Genomic DNA, 7574 nt, shown 5'->3' with positions numbered 1-7574 from the left:
TTCATAACCTTACTCACCCTATTTTGTCACCTATCACACACAGCAGAATACACTGCCCTTAAGAGTACCTCTGAGAATTAAATTAGGACTAACAAAATGAGAGGATCTTCTCCCCTACAGGTGTGGAAGGGTGAGGTACAAAGACAGCCACTGCAGCGTTCGCTGTGACCAAGAGGAAAAGTCTGAGACTCACCCACGTCCATACCAGAGGACTGACACGCAGTATGTTGTGGTTTGGAAAATGGAAGCTCTGCAGCCTCTGAAAGCTTAAGGCTTATCTGTACATACGAAGTGAATGTCTCAGGATTATATGTAATATAACATGTACTTTTTAACTAAGTAGACATTCAAAACCGTGTGTATGGGATGCCACCTTGATTGCAAAAGGGGGGAAAAAGAGGATGTAGCCATATATGCTCTTTATATGTGTGAAATTTCTCTGGAAGTTTCGACGGGAAAGTAGACAGGAAAGCTGCCTCTGGGGAGAACTGGGGGCTGGAAAATGGGGTGTGGGACAAGGAGAGAGTTTTTGTTTTTTTGGCTGCGTTGTGTCTTTGTTGCTGTGCGCTGGCTTTCTCTAGGTGTGATGAGCGGGGGCTACTCTTCGTTGCGGTGCACGGGCTTCTCATTGCAGTGGCTTCTCTTATTGGGAGCATGGGCTCTAGGCGCGCAGGCTTCAATAGTTGTGGCGCATGGGCTCAGTAGTTGTGGCATGCAGGCTCAGTAGTTGTGGTCTGCAGGCTCAGTAGTTGTGGCGCAAGGGCTTAGTTGCTCCGTGGCATTTGGGATCTTCGCCAACCAGGGATCGACCCTGTGTCCTCTGCATTGGCAGGCGGACTCCCAACCACTGCGCCACCAGGGAAGTCCCCTGAGATGATTTTTTTTGGTCGCACCTCTTGGCTCGTGGGACCTTAGTTCCCCAACCAGGAATTGACCCCGGCAGTGACAGTGCGGAGCCCTAACCACTGGGCCGCCAGGGAATTCCCAGAGATTTACTTTTCATTAAATTCCCTTTATTATTCTTTGAGCTTTTTGTTGGGTATGAATGGTTCCTATTTAAACAGATGGAGGGAAACACAGGGAGGCCAGGAGAAAGCTCTGGAACCGGGCAGGAGGTTTCTGAGGGAGTTGGCACCTTCTGTGTCCTCAATCTGTGTGTCCAGTGGAAGCCCTGTAAAAGCCTTTTACAGGAAAAAGCGGCTTGAATATCTGCCTACATGTAACCAGGCAACAAAAGAAGCACACTGCTGGACTACTAACAGGAGAACCTGATGCAGTCTCTCTGCAGACTTTTCAAGTTTTATTTTGTAAAACTTCAAACATATGCAAAAGTAGAGAAAATAATATAATGAACCTCCAGTGTGCCTATCACCCAGCTTCAACAATCATCAACCTACAGACAATCCTGGTTTATCTCTGTATACCCACCCACTCCTTCCAGGATTATTTTTAAACAAACCCAAGACATCATATTACAGTTTATCTGTAAATATACGTCAGTATGTACCTCTATAAGATAAGGACACTTTTTTGAAAACACAATCATAATACAATTCTCACATTTTTTAATATCAGCGTTATCAAATCTATTTTTTAAATTTTTTTATTGTGGTAAAATACTCATAACATAAAATTTACCATCTTAACCATTTTTTTTTTTGCCATACACGGGCCTCTCGTTGTAGCCTCTCCCGTTGCGGAGCACAGGCTCCGGACGCGCAGGCTCAGCGGCCATGGCTCACGGGCCCAGCCGCTCCGCGGCATGTGGGATTCTCCCGGACCGGGGCACGAACTCGCGTCCCCTGCATTGGCAGGCGGACTCTCAACCACTGCGCCACCAGGGAAGCCCCATCTTAACCATTTTTAAGTGTGCAGCTTAGTGGTATTAAATACATTCATAATGTTGTGGCATCCACAATCAAAAGGGGTGGGGGCAGAGTTGGAAAGGAAAGAGGTTTTGTATGTTATTGAAGGTAAGCTGGTATAAATTCAAATCGGAGTATTATAACTTTAGGATATTAAAAGTAATCCCCATGGTAACCACAAAGAAAATAGCTATAGAATATACACAAAAGGAAATGAGAATTTAAACAGTTCACTATGAAAAATCAACTAAACACAAAAGAAGACAGTAATGCAGGAAATGAGGGACGAAAAGTCAGAAAGCCTACAGAAAATAAATAGCAAAATGGTAGACGTACCCCTTACAGTACAATGGTGACACTGTGGGCTTTTTTTTAACTTAAATATAGTTGACATACAATATTATATTAGTTTCAGGTGTACCACATACAAATAAATATTTAACATTTGCATACATTATGAAATGATGGCCACAATAAGTCTAGTAACCATCTGTCCCCATGCAAAGCTATTACAGTATTATTGACCATATTCCTTATGCTGTATAGTACATCTGCACGGTGATACTGTTTTAAAATTCTTTTGATGTTAGGTGTGCAAACAGCAGTATTTACAGATTAGTTGTTACGATGTCTGGCATTTGCTTTAAAATTCTCTAGTGGGAGGGGGAGGCCAGATGAAGCAAGGTTGACAAGCTGTTGAAAATTGTTGAAGCCAGGTGACTATACATGAGAGTTCTGTATACTATTCTCCCTACTTTTGTTATGTTTGAAATTTTCCACAATAAAAAGTTAAAAATAAAATATTTTTAAACACTCTTTGACCATTAAGTGACTAAGATTAAACACAGCACTAAAAAGACCAGACAAGACACCAAGACCCTGGCACACAATAGGCACTGCCGAAAATATCGAATGAATGGATGATAAATGTAACTCAGGGAACGTAAGTATTGAATCATCTTGCAAGTTACATCTACCACTGAAACTAGTAAATGAGCCATTCACACGTCTTTCCTGAGTTTTACTATCATGAGTCGGTTCCCTGGGGACCAGGCATTCTGCGGACATTTTAAAAATCCCCTTTCTGAGTTCATAAAGCCCTTTGGAAAATGACCATAGAAAAGTAAAACCACCCTGCCAGGGTCACCTGTTGTCCTTCTCCAGATGACATGCTACTGTCTTTCTATAAATTACACAAAACCTACCTCATAAGGCTGCTGTACTAAGTGAGGGTAAAATGTACTAAATTAGCACCTAACACAGCAACTGACAGGAAGCCGTCATGCAACAGCAGGCCCCTGTAGCAGCCACTTCCGGTACCCTGCATCTCCTCGCCCACCTCTGTTTTCCACACTGGCTGAGGTGTGCAGTTCTTTGCAGCTCAGTTTCACCTTGTGCTAATCATCCCAACCTGGGCCTTCTCCGGCGCTTCGATGCCCAAAGGGCACACACGAGTGGGAAAGGCAGGGGAACTAAGCCCCAGAGTCAACCTGCAATCAGTTGAAGAATGGAAATGGGGGAATAGATGCTCCTGCTTTCATCATCCTTCAGGTGGACAATTTCTGGAGACATTCTGTTTCTCTCCTCAGAAAGTTCCAGTGGAATCGAATCGCTGTCACTGTCCTAAGTTGGCTTTTCTTCCTTCATGATCTCACACTCCCTCACTTCTGCTTTCGGGAATCATCTAAATTGCCTGCCTACACCTCTATCTCAGGCTCTGCTTTCAGGGAACTCAAACTAAGACAGTCCCTTTCCGATCCTTCTCTCCCATATCCCATTGCTCTTCCTTCATGGGCTCCCCCACCAACACCCCAGTCACCCCTGGACTATAACATTAACACAGAGAATTAGGATCCATCGATTTACTGGTCTCTCCACATTGCTGCAGCAGAAACTGCTCAAGGGCCGGGACCCTGGGACATGCTTGGGATCCCTCTGTGTCCCCAAGGAGAGAGACATGTAAGCTAGTCAGCACTGCACTCGGCCATGGTAGTCATTGAAGCTGTTCACCAGTCTTGCCATTTTCTGCGTTCCAGACACATAATAGATGAATTTCTCAGCGCTCTTGAGGTTAGGCATAACCACAGAGCTTGCTTTCACCAACAAGGCATGAACACAAGCCCAATGTGTTGTTTTCTACTGGCAGAAGCGGCCATTGCCAATGCAGTGTGACACGCTGCAGCGCCCTCTTCTGACAGAGCCTCCTTTAATCTGGACCCCGAGCGACTATGACCATCAGAGCCCCCCAGCACCACTCCACTGACCCAATAGGTAGCGTTAGTAATAAATCAGGGCTTCCCTGGTGGCGCAGTTGGTAAGAATCCGCCTGCCAATTCAGGAGACACAGGTTCGAGCCCTGGTCCGGGAAGATCTCACGTGCCGCGGAGCAACTAAGCAGGTTCCCCACAGCTACTGAGCCTGTGCTCTAGAGCCCGCGAGCTACAACTACTGAAACCCGTGCACCTAGAGCCCTGGAGCCCGTGCTCCTCGACAGGAGAGGCCACCACAGCAAGAAGCCCATGAACCACAACGAAGAGTTGCTCCACTCTCTGCAACTAGAGAAAGCCCGCGCGCAGCAATGAAGACCCAATGCAGCCAAAAAACAAAACAAAAATAATTAGGTTGTGTGAATTTCACCTCAATAACATAAAGGGTAGAAAAAAGTAACCAATCGGCTGACAATCAGTGAAGCTTCCTTCAATTTTGTTGAAAGTTAAGAAAAAGTATCTGACTTGCAAAATGATGTCACTAGGTCACTCACTTTCTCAGTGAGATTTTGAAACTGTCCCTTTGGTGCCTGGCATTTTTACCCTCCTGGATTCCCCCTTGGGCCTTCTTTCTGTGGTAAGGAAGGGTTGGGCAAGGGGAGGGGAAAGGGATACCTACTCCTTCTTAGGGGCCCTCTTGGGCCCACCAGCGTCCCAACTCATATGGGAGTGTCAGACCTGAGAACGGTTCGCTTATATCAGGTCCACCTGACCCTTGGACAGTCCTCTCACATCAGAGATACACATGCCTAGTTTGAAGGCTGTAGCCCTGGAGGAAGTTACCCAGAGAAGAGTAAAGAGGGCTCACAGCAGCATTGTGGTGATAACCACCAGTTTAAACAAAAAGAATTGTCCATTGACAGGACAAGGGATTTCTAAATTGCAGTGTAAGCATGCAACAGAAAGAAAGTGAATGAATTACTGCTACACAGTCAACGCAATCATAATGTTGAGTAAAAAAGCCAGCCTCAGAAAAACACATGGAGCACGATTCCTATGATTCTATCCCTGTGAAGATCAAACAGGCAAAACTGAACAGTATACTGTTTAGGAATAGATAGATAGTGGAACATAGATAGTGCAACTATGAAGATAAACAGAGGAAGTGAACCTAAGGAATTCAGAGTGGAGTTCACTCTCCCAGGAGGGAGAGGGATGCAGTCATCGTGGAGCACATGGGACATCTGAGGTCCTGGGAATTTATTTCATTTTGTGTGTGTGTATGTGAATTATGATTTTTTTAAATTTTATATTGGAGTATAGTTGATTTACAATGTAGTGTTGGTTTCAGGTGTACAGCACACTGATTCAGCTCTAAGGGAATTTATTTCTTAAGCTGCGATCAAATACCCAGGGGTTCTGTTACATTCATCCTTAACTATACATGTTCATTCTATACATGCTTCTATGTGTATAATATGTTCACAATAAATATTTTTAGGAGAGAGGATGAGTGTGAAGAGAGAGTGAAGAGGCTGAGTGAGGAACTCAGAACGCTGGCTGTGCTGGGAAGAGGGGAGGAAGCTGGAGAGGATCCAGGATGAAGAAGCAAGAGCCTCAGTTAAGAGACAGGGCCGCTTGCTGAGCGGGACGCCTGCAGAGAAGGGGATCCCGAGTGCAGTGGGGGACTCAGGAGAGAGGACAGGGTTGGAAGGGAGCTGTGGGAGGGGGAGGGGCTCTTCCAGGTGCACAGAGTGGCACCCAGAGCCCAGCTGAAGCGATGCACTGTGAGTGGTACCTTGGCTGGACAGGGAAGGAAGGGAGGGAGGGAGAGAAGGAGGAGGGCCTGAAAGAAAAGGAAAGCCCTGGTGACTGGAGGTTCCCCTGGGGAAGCGAAGCAGGTAAACTCGCTGCCCTCTAGGAGGGAGCAGTCTGAGGGCTACTCAGAGAATGGTATGCTGGCATTTTAAATTTCAGAGAGGATGTAGTCCCAGGCGCTGATATTCGCCAGAGTATGATTCTGGGAAGAAAGTGGATGAGACAGAGTCAAGATAAAAGTTGTTGGAAGGAGGTCAAGAAGCTTTGAAGAAACCAGTAACACAGGGATGGGGTCTGGGTGGGGGTGGGAGGGAGGCCTTTGACAATGTACCCTTTTATACTTTTTGAATTTTGAACCATACAAATGATTCTGTGAAAACATAAACAAAAAGAAATTTTAATTGGGGTGTGGATTAGGTCATTTGCATGGACACTGGCAGGCCTGGAAGCCAGTTGCTCATGGCAACAAGCAGAGGCAGGGAGTAGCAGAGGAGGACTCTTGAGGCTGGAAGGAAAGGGTGTTTGGCATGAAGTGGAAGAGTCCTGTTCCTGGGGTTGACAAGAAGCTAGGAGAATCCGCCATGGCCATCGTTTCCCCAGACCTAGTGCTGAGCAAAGAGGGGGTGGGGGAGGGAGGAGGGGAGGTGGGAATGTGACTTGGAGGAGGGGGAAGATCATGGGCTGCAGGGAGAACTGAATTCCCTCTAAAGCAGGAGGGGGAGGGGAGAGTATATCAGGAGGCTGAGGCTGTGAGAGGGTTCCAAAGAGTGGCGGGAACAGGTTACTGGAGAAGGTGCCAGCACTGAGGAAAGGTCGAGGAATGGAGTCCGCTGCAGGAGACGGGTGGGAGTTTAGGAAAGGTGATTTTACAAATAGAGGGGACTGGTGTGGGCCTTTTGTTTTTGTAGGGTTTCTTTTCTCAAGCTGTGAGCCCCTGTCACCATTGCCTGAACAGGCTGCCATTTCGCCAGGATTCCTACAGTGAGGGCAGAGCTGAGTGTGGGGCAAAGGAGAAAGGGGGAAAAGTTGGAGCTTTTGTTGTAACACAGGAAAGTCTTATCAGCCTATGGATTAAAAAAAACCCAGGCTGCGGCTTCCCTGGTGGCGCAGTGGTTGAGAGTCCGTCTGCCGATGCAGGGGACACGGGTTCGTGCCCCGGTCCGGGAAGATCCCACATGCCGCAGAGCGGCTGGGCCCGTGAGCCATGGCCGCTGAGCCTGCCCGTCCGGAGCCTGTGCTCCGCAACGGGAGAGGCCACAGCAGTAAGGGACCCGCGTACCAAAAAAGAAAAAAAACCCAGGCTGACTTCCCTCCTCCTTTCTCTTGGTTGCTCAAGGAATATAGTTATTTCAGTCTGGGCGAAGTACAATTGTAAAAGTAAACCCACTGCCAAAAATACTTTGAATGTCACAGGGAAATGTCTAAGCTTTCCTACTGCTTAGACATTTCCTACTAGGCCACTGCTCACCTCCATTAGTAACCAAGAGTGGTGCTCTAAGCCCTGAGTTCACTAGTCCTTGACCTCTTCTCCCAAACATACACACAAAAATACATACACCTCTTTTCAGGTTGAAATTTTGTGGACTGACAGGGCTGGAAGAGGCTTCAGAGTACAAACCTCCATTTCATTGAAGAGAATACTGAAACCTCTGGGGCCTTGAGGACTTCAAACCTGGACTAGAAC

This window comes from Tursiops truncatus, chromosome 10, assembly GCF_011762595.2.
Source record: "Tursiops truncatus isolate mTurTru1 chromosome 10, mTurTru1.mat.Y, whole genome shotgun sequence".
Lineage (NCBI taxonomy): Eukaryota > Metazoa > Chordata > Mammalia > Artiodactyla > Delphinidae > Tursiops > Tursiops truncatus.
The sequence above is the reverse complement of the archived record's forward strand: the minus strand, read 5'-3'. Positions refer to the sequence as shown.